Here is a 14103-nt window from a genome sequence, read left to right as displayed (position 1 = left end):
ATATATGAGCTGGTGGTAGTTAATCCCACCTGAATTGCATGACGGCTATGCAGTGGGACAGGAGAGGTTTTCCCAAGGGAAAACCTTAGAATGACTAGGAAGAGGGAAGAAAGTGAATGAATTTGAAGAGTTAGCCAAAAAATATTCACTATCGTGTATTCTGAAAGGAGTTCATACTCATTACAAGCTTACGACAAAAGGAATGGAAAGACAAAAGAATGACACGGCAGTTATACTTCTGGGATTTTATCCCATAGAACACAAGGATACAAAGATACTTACTATACTACAGTTTTTAGTAGGAGAAGATTGGGAATATATTAAATTATGATATCTCAATACAGTGGACTACTGTGCAGCCATTGAAAAGAATGAGGTAGATCTAGGGTGCTGCTGTTGTTCAACTGCTAAGTCATGTCCAACTCTTTGTGACTTCTTGGACTATAGCCTGCCAAGCCCCTCTGGCCTCCAGTGTTTCCTGGGGTTTGCTCAGTTTCACATCCACTGAGTCAGTGATGCTATCTAACCGTCTGATCCTCTGTCATCCCCTTCTCCTCCTGCCCTCATCTTTCCCAGCATCAGGGTCTTTTCCAGTGAGTCGACTGTTCACCTTAGGTGATCAAAGCATTGGAGTGTCAGTTCTTCCAATAAAGATTCAGGGTTGATTTCCTTTAGTATTGACTAGTTTGATCTACTTGCAGTCCAAGGGACTGTCAAGAGTCTTCTCCAGGACCACAATTTAAAAGCATCGATTCTGCAGCACACAGCCTTCTTTATGGTCCAACTCTCACATCTGTACATGACTACTGGAAAAACCATAGCTTTGACTATATGTACCTTGTTTGGCAAAGTGATGTCTGATTTTTAATATGGTATCTAGATTTGTCATAGCTATATAAGTCTACATCTATATCTACTGGCATATTAAAAATATTCACAACATAATTTTATCTGAAAACACATGTTGTAGGAAATCTGTGTAGTGAGATTTTTTTTTTTTGCATGTACATACTTGTATATGCATGAAAAAAGCCTGGAGAGATACACAACAAACTATTAATAGTGGTTACCTGTGGAGAGTGAAAATGTGGAAGGTAAATAAGTCGTTGCTTTCTACACACTTTTATATTGTTTGAGGGTTATTTTTTTTTTTTTTTTTTTTACCAAAGGCATGAATTTGTTTTGAAATTAGAAGGCCAGGAACATGCTCCTCCCTGCCATCTCCAATCACACTGAGGACCAGCTGATGCAGAAGAGAAAGAGAAAGACCCATCATGCCTATGAATAGCAAACAGGTGAAACACCACTAATAACAGCAACAGTCAGTTCAGTCACTCAGTCATTTCCGACTCTTTGCAACCCCATGAACCACAGCAGGCCTCCCTGTCCATCACCAACTCCTGGAGTTCACCCAAATCCATGTCCATTGAGTCGGTGATGCCATCTAACAATCTCATCCTCTGTCTTCCCCTTCTCCTCCCGCCTTCAATCTTTCCCAGAATCAGGGTATTTTCAAATGAGTCAGCTCTTCACATCAGGTGGCTAAAGTATTGGAGTTTCAGCTTCAACATCAGGAACTGATGAACACCCAGGACTGATCTCCTTTAGGATGGACTGGTCGGATCTCTTTGCAGTCCAAGGGACTCTCAAGAGTCTTCTCCAGCACCACAGTTCAAAAGCATCAATTCTTCAGCACTCAGCTTTCTTTATAGCCTAACTCTCACATCCATACATGACCACTGGAAAAACCATAGCCTTGACTAGACGGACCTTTGTTGACAAAGTAATGTCTCTGCTTTTTAATATGCTGTCTAGGTTGGTCATGACTTTCCTTCCAAGGAGTAAGCAACAGGGAAGTACACAAATACACAAATGCACCTGGAAAAAAAAATTAAAAGACCAGGAATTTCCCTGGTGGTCCAGTGGTTAAGACTCTGCACTTCCAGTATAGGCAGCACGGATTCAGTCCCTGGTATAGGAACTAAGTACCCGCATGCCACAGGAAACAAGTGGGGAAAAAAAAAAAGAGGCCAAAAATATTTAGATAATTTTTTTAATTGTAAAATATGTCATTTTACTGTATGTAACACAGGCAATAATGAGAAAGAATATTTACACAAGTAATGAGTCTTGTCGGTTATATGATAGCACTAAAAAAAAAAAAAAACTTCCAGTTCATTCTTCCCTTTACTCTCCTATTTATGGGGCATCTGCAGAAAAGAGTTAACATAGTAGGCCTGAGACTGCTGGCTTTAGAAAGGCCTTCTTGAAAGACTGGCTGGTGTCTAGGCATTTGAATAGTAAACTGTTCCCTACACTGATATATGGGGTCACATTGGCTCAGTGGTAAAGAAGCCACCTGCCAATGCAGGAGATGTGGGTTTGATCCCTGTGTCAAGAGATCCTCTAGAGTAGGAAATGGCAACCCACTCCAGTATTCTTGCTTGGGAAATCCCGTGGACAAAACAACCTAGTGGGCTACAGTCCATGAGTTTGCAAAAGAGTCAAACATGACTTAGTGACTAAACAACAACACTGATACAAAACTTTCCCTATATGATGAGAGTGGTGCACTGAATCTAAAATGTTTGTGTAGACAACATGGTTTATGTTAAGCACCTGTTTTCCTTCTAGTAGTCGGGACTTTAGGTATGTGTTAGACAGAGGATGACCACATGATCTGCAGGACTAAATTTCTGATGAGTGTCCCTGATAGACAGCATTTCGCACATACTGTCAGATCTCACTGCGGGTGGAATGGTGTCCTGTGTGACTCAACCAAGAGAAGGCTCTTGGAAGTTGATGTTTGGTTTCCTCCAGACTTTGTCCATGTGCTTTTTCCCTTGCTGATTTTGCTTTGTATCCTTCTGCTGTAATAAATCAGAGCTGCAAATAAGACACTATTCTGAGTCATATGAGTGAATGAGTGAAAGTCTCTCAGTCATGTCCAACTCTTTGTGACCCCATGGACTGTAGCCCAACAAGCTCCTCTGTCCACGGAGTTCTCCAGGCAAGAATACTGGAGTGGGTAGCCATTTCCTTCTCCAAAGGATCTTCCCAACCCAGGGATTGAATGTAGGTCTCCTGCACTGCAGGCAGATTCTTTGCCATCTGAGCCATCAGAGAAATTGAATTGTGTGAGTACTTCTAGTAAATCACCAAACCTGGGAATAAACATCTTCCACTCTTGGAGAGTTTAAGATAAATATAAATTACAGTGCCTGCCCTCATAAATTTGTATTCTAGTCCAGCTAGATCAGACATTTAAATGTCAATATAAGATAACTGATTACAGATGAATGCTAGCATTAATTCTGAGGGAGTTCACATGTAGTTGAGATAAATGCAAGCAGGTATCCTTGGAGCAAGTTGGACCAAAGAATAATTATTTAGGCAAAGCAGGGAGGAATGGGGCCAAGGGGATATAATTCCAATTAACATAATTTCACTGATGAAGAAATTAAATGGAGAAACTCAGGCATCCCTGCAAAAATGTGTTGTAAGAATATGTGTCAGAGAACACTCTTGAGAGTCCCTTAGGACTGCAAGGAGATCAAACCAGTCAATCCTAAAGGAAATCAATCCTGAATATTCATTGGAAGGACTGATGCTGCAGGCGAAGCTCCAAAACTTTGGCCACCTGATGCGAAGAGCTGACTCATTGGAAAAGATCCTGATGCTGGAAAAGATTGAAGGCAGGAGAAGGGGATGACAGAGGACAAGAGAGTTGGATGGCATTACCAACTCAATAGCACATGAGTTTGAGCAAGCTCTGGCAGATGGTGAAGGACAGGGAAGCCTGGTGTGCTACAGTCCATGGGGTGGCGAAGAGTGGGACACAACTAAGCGACTGAACAACAAATACTAGAATATAGGAATTGAGGACTTCCCTGGTGGTCCAGCAGTTCAAGAGTCTGCCTGCCAATGCAGGGAACATGGGTTCAGTCCCTGTTCTGGGAAGATTCCACATGTCTTGGGCAGCTAAGCCTCTGTGCCACAACTACTGAAACCCTCGCACCACAGCCAGAGAGTAGCCCCTACTTGCTGTGACTAGAGAACGCCCCGTGCGCAGCACCAAAGACCCATTGCAGCCAAAAATAAATAAGTAAATACTGTTACAAACAGTATAGGAATCAAGCTTATCTGAGAAGATGAGAAGAAGGATCTCAAGGACAATGAAGAGTTTCTGAAACTACAATAGAAACCACTCTGGGACACAGACAACTTCTTTCATGTGCCCCAACATTCATCCAGTGCTAACAATTCTCATTACTCTCCTTTTCATGTATGTCAGAGTAAATGCCTTGCCCACCATAAATATAGAAATGTAACATATCTACATACCCAAGTATTTTCTTTAGAGTGATGACTTAATATACCTTCTGGTAATTTAGACTGCCATTCTACTGCATTCATTCAATATCCTGTGTTAACTGACTCTGCTCTGCCTCCATAGCCTCACAGCTTTAAAAACTGAGCTGAGCAAATTAGGTAACAATTTATACTGTTACACCTACTACTATTTCAAAACCATGAGCTCATCCACACTTTCCTTAGTAACAAATCCTCTGCAAACTAGAGAATCTCAAACTAGTGCCTCAGTTTTGTTTTGGTTTGTTTGTTTTCAAATTTTGAGCCAACATCTCCTGAGCAATAAATTTCACATAAAAATTCAGAATTCTGGTTTCTCTTTAAATGTTTTAAAACTTTGGCAACAGAGGCACACATTTCTGAAAGGCAAAGAGCTGGAGCTGAGTAACAGCTGTCACATTTAATAAGGGAATGTTACTCCTTAATTTCCCAAAATATTTTTTAAGAATTTATTTATTTTTCGAAATCTTTATTATTCACATCATATATACATTTTTGAATTCCACATCCACACGTGGAATTTATATATATATATGTCTGACCACTGTTGCTGCTTGCTATTTAAGTTTTTTAGCCATGTATTGGACTGTAAACTTGCTCTTATTCCCTACTGTGTCCTGGCACCTTACTCATCACCTGGCAGGTTGTCTGTGCTTAATATGTTTGTTGAGCAAATGAGTGAATAAATATATGTCACAATGTGGGGAAATGATTAATTGTCCACAACTATGTTTTGGCAACCCAATCCAGTACTCTTGCCTGGAGAATCCCATGGACGGAGGAGCCTGGTAGGGTACTCTTTGTGACCTCCACGGGGTCACAGAGTCAGACACGACTGAGCGATTTTTCTTTCTTTCTTTCATGTTTTTGCTTATAAACATAGCTATAGGGTAAAAATTCCCTAATTGTTACTCTACTCTTGCCATTCCTTATCTCCAACCATGTTTAATGTTTCTCTCTTACATTTTCTGCCTTTTTAAAAATCAGTTACCTCTTCTCTTGGTTCTAGGTGCACCACTTCATTTTACTTTTTTTAATTATTATTAATTGAAAAGAAATCCTTAATAAGTGTCATGGGTCCCTACTTTAAATAATTTAGCATCTTTCAAACTGAAGGTTGGGGAATTTCTTAGAAGAGAAGGAGATTTACAATATATACATTAAAAAACAACTATTAAATGGTAATCTCTTTGTAAATAAATTAATGGGTTAAAGTGATAAAGTGACCAAATGTCCTGGATTAGACAGCACAGTACCCAGGTCCTCCTTTTTGTCCTGGTGAAACTGGCCCAGATTCCCTTCAAGATTAAGTGTCCTGCAAGTTCTTGCCATCTGAAAATGGGGAAGTTGTCACACTATAGAGCAAATGGCTGAGAAGGTTAGTACCTTCAGTCCAGGGAGATTATAAACCCAGGGTAATAGCTAGGTGGGCTTCCCAGGTGGTCAGTGGTGAAGAATCCGCCTGCTAATGCAGGAGACCTGGGTTCAATCCCTGAGTCAGGAAGATCCCCTGGAGAAGCAAATGACAATCCATTCCAGTATTCTTACCTGGGAAATCCCATGGGCAGAGGAGCCTGGTGGACTACAGTCCACGGGGTCACAAAGAGTCAGACATGACTTAGCAAATGAACAGGGTCAACAATATCCAGGCATTATTTTCCTTGAGACAAGTTTTAAAAGATGTTAATTGAGAAAATGGATTTGACTGGGATATAATTCCAAAAGGAGAAGATGTGGACTGAGATTATTGAAAATTCAGATCCCAGTAGAGTATCAATTCTGGAATGGCATTATACATGTAAGAGGCAGAAACAAAATTTACTGAGCCTTCTTAAATTGCAGGTATTATGCAGGAGGTTTTAGATGTATTCTTTTATTTTGTAATTTAATTCTTATTCTACCCATTTTACCGATGAGTTAAAGGATTTGATCCATGTCACACAACCAGTAAGTGACAGAACCAAAACACCAACCTGTCTTTCTCTCAAGACCATATTTTTACCAAACCAAAAAAAAAAAAGGGGGGAAAGGTATAGAAAAGCAATCAACGTTAAGAACAACTGGATAGCAGAGATCTAGCAAGTGGGAGTCAAGGGTCCAAAAACCGAAAATCTGGAGGCTCAGGAATGAAAGATCACTCTTGCTACAGGAGCTAGTGATATATTTATTTTAAGATAAATAAAATATAAAGTCTATATTAAAATGTTTTTCTTTGGAGGCCTAGATTTTAAACTTAAAACCCTAAAGTAGCATGTGTCATTAATTAATACGTGATGTTGGGCAATTAACAGGCTGTTGCTGCTGCTAAGTCGCTTCAGTTGTGTCCGACCATGTGCAACCCCATAGATGGCAGCCCACCAGGCTCCCCCGTCCCTGGGATTCTCCAGGCAAGAACACTGGAGTGGCTTTTAGGAGCCTCAAATTCCTTATTTTGAAAAATGGAGGAAATAAGGCTAAAAACAGTGGTGATTGACTACAACAGTGAAGTTAACCTGCTTAGCCTAGAATATGGATTCAATAAATGTTAGCTAGTAGTAGTAGTCATCATCATTATTACTGTTGCTATTGTCTCCTTAAAGTATGTTACTGTACCTCATGATTGAAACTAGGAATGTTTTGACGACTCAGCAAAATGGCTGGGAAATGCTTTCTTAGATGAGCGATCCATCTTAAGCTCTAATCTGAAATCAAGGTAAAAGGAAATTTTACCTACAATCACTGTGGTAGATTACTTGCAAAGATGGCCACAATAATTCCTTTCATCCATATATGTACATTTCTTTGCAATGTGACTTTGCTACTCCACTGAGATGTGCAATTTATTTTCCCATCTCTTCCATTGAGGTTGGCCATATGACTTGCTTTGATAATAGAATGCAGCAGAAATTACATTATTCAACTCTGAAGTTTAGGCTTAAAGAGGATTTACATCTTCCTTTCATGCTCTGTTGGAAGCCAGACGCTATATAAAGAAGTATGGTGGGACTTCCCAGGTGGTGTAGTGGATAAGAATCTGCCTACTAATGCAGGGGACATGGGTTCAGTCCCTGGTCTGGGAAGCTTTCATGCTGTGGAAGACAACAAAACTACTGACCCCACATTCTAGGGCCTGTGAGCCACAACCACTAAGCCTGTGTGCCGAGAGCCTGTGGTTGGCAACAAAAGAAGCCACTACAATGAGAAGCGCACTTTGAAATGAAGAGTAGCCCCTCTCACTGCAACTAGAGAAAGACCATGCAAAGCAAGGAAAATCCAGTGTAGTCAAAAATAAAATAAATTAAAAGTTACAAAGAATAAAAAAAGAGAAATGGAATATCCTGCGGGAGATTCATGCCCCAGCCAATAGCCACCACCAGCATCTGGACATATGAATGAAGATAGCTACACCATCCAGCCTCAGTCAAGCCCGTAATAGATTACTGCATTCATATAAATGAACCCAGGCAAGGCCAGCAGAAGAACCACCCCGTCAAACTCAGTCCAAATTGCTGACCTACAGAACTGTGAGTAAATAAATGGGTATCTTAAGTCAGTAAGTTTTGGAGTGGTTAATTACATAGCAACAGAAAGTGAAAGTTGCTCAGTCATGTCCAACTCTTTACGACCCCATAGACTATACAGTCCATGGAATTCTCCAGGCAAGAATACTGGAGTGGGTAATTGTTTCCTTCTCCAGGGGATCTTCCCAACCCAGGGATCGAACCCAGGTCTCCCACATTGCAGGTGGATTCTTTACCAGCTGAGGTACCAGAGAAGCCCATAGCAACAGATATCTACAATTACCATATTTGAATTGTTTTTCAAAATATTAATATTTATTAAGTGAGTACCATAAGCAAGGCATCAGGCTAGGTACAGAAAGTGAACCAAAATGTGTAAATTTTGGCCACTGCCTTGAAAAGAATTTATAAACTATATCAGGAGGTAATAAAGTATTTAACACAAACTATATATCAAGGAGATCCAACCAGTCCATTCTAAAGGAGATCAATCCTGGATGTTCATTGGAGGGACTGATGCTAAAGCTGAAACTCCAATACTTTGGCCACCTCATGCGACGAGTTGACTCACTGGAAAAGACTCTGATGCTGGGAAAGGTTGGGGGCGGGAGGAGAAGGGGACGACAGAGAATGAGATGGCTGGATGGCATCACCGACTCTGTGGACATGAGTTTGAGTGTACTCCGGGAGTTGGTGATGGACAGGGAGGCCTGGCGTGCTGTGATTCATGGGGTCGCGGAGAGTCGGACACGACTGAGCGACTGAACTGAACTGATATATCATTACTTTGCCAACCAAGGTCCGTCTAGTCAAGGCAATGGTTTTTCCCGTGGTCATGTATGGATGTGAGAGTTGGACTGTGAAGAAAGCTGATCACCGAAGAATCGATGCTTTTGAACTGTGGTGTTGGAGAAGACTCTTGAGAGTCCCTTATACTGCAAGGAGATCCAACCAGTCCATTCTAAAGGAGATCAATCCTGGATGTTCATTGGAGGGACTGATGCTAAAGCTGAAACTGCAATACTTTGGCCACCTCATGCGACGAGTTGACTCACTGGAAAAGACTCTGATGCTGGGAAAGGTTGGGGGCGGGAGGAGAAGGGGATGACGGAGAATGAGATGGCTGGATGGCATCACCGACTCTGTGGACATGAGTTTGAGTGTGCTCCGGGAGTTAGTGATGGACAGGGAGGCCTGGCGTGCTGTAGTTCATGGGGTCACGGAGAGTCGGACACGACTAAGCGACTGAACTGAACTGATATATTAGAAGAACCACAGAGTAACACAACCATATTGTTATAAGAATTTAAAAAATATAATTTCTGCTGGAAGTGGTAAGGGGAGGATTTAACAAGAAGATAATATTAGAGCCTTGAAGGATTCTGATGGTGGAAGTAGGAGGAAAATCCATTCTAAAAATGACCTAAGGATAACTGTGGTCCTGGGAAAGAGCAAAGAGTGCTCAGAAACTTGTCAGTATTTTATTTTACTTGGATTATAATACATGTATAGATGTGGGAGAACTCATTCAACAAATATCCAGCTGCAACTTCATTCCAGGCACTAGCTACTACTCTGTCATGTAATAGGTGTGGAAGTTGAACTTCAGATGCGGAGGCCGGCCGAGTCACTAGTACAAGAAGGTGGTGCAACAGGGATTTGAATGCAAATAGTCTGCTTCCAGAACCACCCTACTACTGTGCCGTGTCTTGGCTAAGTTAAGAAGTTAGTTAGAGGGAAAAACAAAACTGGCACCAAACTAAATACCCTTCAACAGTTGCAGTGAAAACAAATACAATATAGCTATACAAACCAACAAGAAGGAATCTCAAATATTTATTTATTTATATTTTTGGCTGTGCTGGGTCTTTATTGCTGTGCACGGGCCTTCTCTAATTGCGGCAAGTGGGAACAAGTCTTCCCGTGGTGCGCATTCTTCTCCTTGTGGTGGCTTCTCTTGTTGCGGAGCACAGGCTCTAGGCACGCAGGCTTCAGTAACTGCGGTCCAAGGGCTCTAGAGTGCAGACGCAGTAGATATGGGATCTTCCTGGACCCGGGATTGAACCTGTGCCCCCTGCATTGGCAGGCGAATTCTCAGCCCCTGTACCACCAGGGAAGTCCTCAAACACTTAATATTGAACAGAAAAATCAAATTAAGAAGAATATGTGCAATATGATTATATTTGTATAAGGTAAAAACCAGGCAACTACATGTTTATACATGTTAATGTATACATGAAACTAAAATGAAAAGGAGAAAAATGATGAGTACAAAATTCAGGATACCCCCCTTGCCCATCACGCACTGCACATTCCTGAGGAACCTGGTACTAAACCATTTGTAGACAACCTGCTTCTGGGTCAGGGTTTCATACATAGCAGAATAGCTCCCTCACTTCAATGTATTAAAAATCAGCCCTTGACATAAGGGTTTGTAAAAAATGAAGAGATCTTTTTTTTTTTTTTACTTTTTTTTTTAGAGGAAAAGAATTCTTTTCTTTTTTAAGAAACATTTTTTAAACAAAGTTTTTAAAAAAGAAAGAAAATAAACAAAATTCTGTTAAATTTTCTGGCATTCCAGTGGTTAAGACTCCATGCTTCCACTGCAAGGGGCAAAGGTTGGATTCCTGACCAAGGAACTAAGATCCCGAAGGTCATATGGAATAAAAAAACCCACAAAACCCAAAATTCTGAATAGTGTCTTCCTCTGAGGGAAGAAAAGAGATTGAGATTAGGCAGGGGAATCACAGAGTGCTTCAAAGAACAGGTTACATTAGCTTTTCTTAAAATAGAACCTGTTTATTTTTTCTTTAAATAAAAAATGTTATACAGTCATTTCTCTGTTCCCCAATACCAAAAGCCAGGGATGCTCAAGTCTATTACATAAAATGACATAGTATCTGTTTATTAATATAATATACTCACATTCTTGTGTTTTTGGAAGAGGGTGTTTGCTATGACCAGTGCGTTCTCTTGGCAAAACTCTGTTAGCCTTTGTCCTGCTTCATGTTGTACTCCAAGGCCAAATTTGCCTGTTACTCCAGGTATCTCTTGACATCCTACTCTTGCATGCCAGCCCCCTATGATGAAAAGGACATCTTTTTGTGTGTGTGTGTGTGTTAGTGCTAGAAGGTCTCGTAGGTCTTCATAGAACCATTCAACTTTAGCTTCTTTAGCATTAGTGATTGGGGGCATAGATTTGGATTACTGTGATATTGAATGGTTTGTCTTGGAAATGAACCGAGATCATTCTGTCATTTTTCAGATTGCAACCAAGTATTGCGTTTTGGACTTTTTTGTTGACTATGATGGCTACTCCATTTCTTCTAAGGGATTCTTGCCCACAATAGTAGATATAATAGTCATTTGAATTAAATTCGCCCATTCCTGTCCATTTTGGTTCACTGATTCCTAAAATGTCAGTGTTCACTCTTGCCATCTCCTGTTTGACCACTTCCAATTTACCTTGATTCATGGACCTAACATTTCAGGTTCCTATGCAGAAGAATTGATGCTGTTGAACTGTGGTGCTGGAGAAGACTCTTGAAAGTCCCTTGGATAGCACAGAGATCAAACCAGTTAATCCGAAAGGAAATCAACCCTGAATATTCACTGGAATGACTGATGTTGAAGGTGAAACTCCAGTACTTTGGCCACCTGATGCGAAGAGCTGACTCTGAGCTGAAAGAGCTGAAAAGACCCTGATGCTGGGAAAGACTGAAGGAAGGAGGAAAAGGGGAGGACAGAGGTGAGATGGTTGGATGGCATCACCAATTCAATGGACATGAGTTTGAGCAAACTCCAGGAGATGGTGGAGGTCCGGGAAGCCTGGCAATCTGCAGTCCATGATGTTGCAAAGAGTCAGACACAACTGAACGACTGAACAACAACAATTCACATTCTACCATATACTTGAAATAATCTCTAGGTCACTTACAACACCTAATACAATGGAATTACTATGCAAATAGTGGCAGGCCATGTGGCAAATTCAAATTTTGCTTTCTGGAACTTTCCAGGTTTTCAAATATTTTCCACCTGCTATTGGTTGAATTTGGATGCAGAATAACGGATATATCATATATTGCATGATAAATGTATAAATCAGTTTTCGCACAACAACAGAATCATACCACAGGGTTCAAAAGAAAGACTTCAGGAATTGAATTAATCAGATGTGAAAGAGAGAGGGCATTTCAGAATAAGGAACTGGCAGAGGCACAGAGGCAGGAAAAGGGGTGGGGAGTAGTAAGAGGGAAACAGGGAGTAGGTCATTTTTGCAATAGCCTATATTTGTTAGAGTGTAGTGGTGCGCAAAAGATCGGTAAAGCTGTGGCCAGAATGTGGAGTTCCTTGGAAGCATTCGTAAACCTTACACTGTAAACGATGAAGTCTTTATATCAATTAGGATTCCTTAGTCTGGGGCAACAAGAAACAACTGCGGCTAACCCAAGTAAAAAGAGAAAGAGAAGAGACAAAAAAAAAAATAGGGTGATAGATGGAGAGAGAAAAAGAGAGACGGGGGGAAGGAGAAAGGGAGTGTGAGAAAGAGAAGAGAAAAGCAGAGAAACAGATTCAATAGTTTGGAGATAGGTTATCGAGTAAGTGACCAGCCCAGGAACCTGGTAGTTCTGAGCGTCTCAATGATATGAACTGATAGAGCAGCTCTTTAGAGCACTCAGTTCTTAACTTACGTCCTATCTCAGTGTGTCTCCATGCAAGATTCTAGTTTCTAGGACAGTAACCTGGGGCTTCCCTAGTGTTTCCCCTCTGTGACCTGGGAGGCGAGGTTCTGCGCTTGCAGCTCAGGATAATACTGGCAGCAGAGGTAGTTCTCCAAAGGAAGGGACGCCCAGCAGATTTTGAAAAATAGTAAAAAAAAAAAAAAAAGTTCAGTCTGGATTCCTGAGGAAGTATGGAATGACTACCATGCAAAACCTAAAAATTCCCTTATTGAAATTAATTTTTCAGATTAGATAGACATCTAGTTAAATTCAGTTCAGTCACTCAGTCCTGTCTGATTCTTTGCGACCCCATGGATTGCAGCACGCTGGGCCTCCCTGTCCATCACCAAATCCTGGAACTTACTCAGACTCATGTCCATTGAGTCTGTGATGCCATCCAACCATCTCATGCTCTGTTGTCCCCTTCTCCTCCCGCCTTCTGTCTTTCCCAGCACCAGGGTCTTTTCAAATGAGTTAGTTCTTCACATCAGGTGGCTAAAGTATTGGAGTTTCAGCTTCAGCATCAGTCATTCCAATTAACACTGAGGACTGATTTCCTTTAGGATGAACTGTTTGGATCTCCTTGCTGTCCAAAGGACTCTCAAGAACCTTCTTCAATACCACAGTTCAAAACATCAATTCTTCGGCGCTCAGCTTTCTTTATAGTCCAACATCCATACATGATTACTGGAAAAACCACAGCTTTGACTAGAGGAATCTTTGTTTGCAAAGTAATGTCTCTCTTTTTAATATGCTGTCTGAAAGTGAAATCTTTCAGTTGTGTCCGACTCTTTGCGACCCCATGGACTGTAGCCTACTAGGCTCCTCCGTCCATGGGATTTTCCAGGCAAGAATACTGGAACGGGTTGCCATTTCCTTTTCCAGAGGATCTTCCCAACCCAGAGATCGAACCCGGGTCTCCCGCATTGTACACTGACGTTTTTACCGTCTGAGCCACCAGGGAAGCCCAACATGCTGTCTAGGTTGGTCATAAATACGCACCAATTTAATGAAGCCTCTCGAATCGATTATTTCATCTCAATGAACTAACATTTTCGTTTTCAGGGGCCTGACGTTTTTGAGCGTCCCTACAACCTCTATCTTCTCAGATAATAATTACTAGATTGGACCCATTACTTTTGCGGTGAAACTGAGATCAACCATTCCTTGTGGAAGACCGGCAGAAAATGCTGAAAGAAATATAAAAAAACGATGACACCGCAAGCGCTGCGAACTAGCCGAGGGACGCCAAGCTACAGCGGTCCCTTTCTTGAGTTGACGGTCTAGGTGCCCTGATAGCAAGCTACCAGGGTCAGCGAAATCGATTGAGCTACGGATCCCTAAGGGGTAAGTAGGCCGAACTGCATACTGGGAAATGTAGTTCCGCGAGAAAGGGGACGGAATGGCGAGCAGCGCACACGCGCACAAGGAGCTCAGGGCAACAAAGACGGCGACGTGCGCGCATGCGCCGGAGAAAGAGTCGGGAGGGCTGCGCTTGCGCTCCCGGC

At 41.6% G+C, this 14103-nt stretch overlaps 1 long non-coding RNA gene across 1 annotated transcript; it reads right to left on the bottom strand.

The window, feature by feature from the left end:
* Nucleotides 1-9707: 9707 nt before the first annotated feature.
* Nucleotides 9708-14099, bottom strand: LOC148776235 (uncharacterized). Its single transcript, XR_016038618.1, has 3 exons — nt 13598-14099; nt 10797-10951; nt 9708-9999 (listed from the first exon to the last, which is right to left on the bottom strand). It is a non-coding gene; the product is annotated as an uncharacterized LOC148776235 (long non-coding RNA).
* Nucleotides 14100-14103: the final 4 nt, after the last annotated feature.

The sequence above is a fragment of the Moschus berezovskii genome, chromosome 11, assembly GCF_049115385.1.
Source record: "Moschus berezovskii isolate FMDL1 chromosome 11, NW_MosBer_1.0, whole genome shotgun sequence".
NCBI classification, from domain to species: domain Eukaryota; kingdom Metazoa; phylum Chordata; class Mammalia; order Artiodactyla; family Moschidae; genus Moschus; species Moschus berezovskii.
Note: the sequence above shows the minus strand (reverse complement) of the source record. Positions and strands in the feature narration are given on the sequence as shown.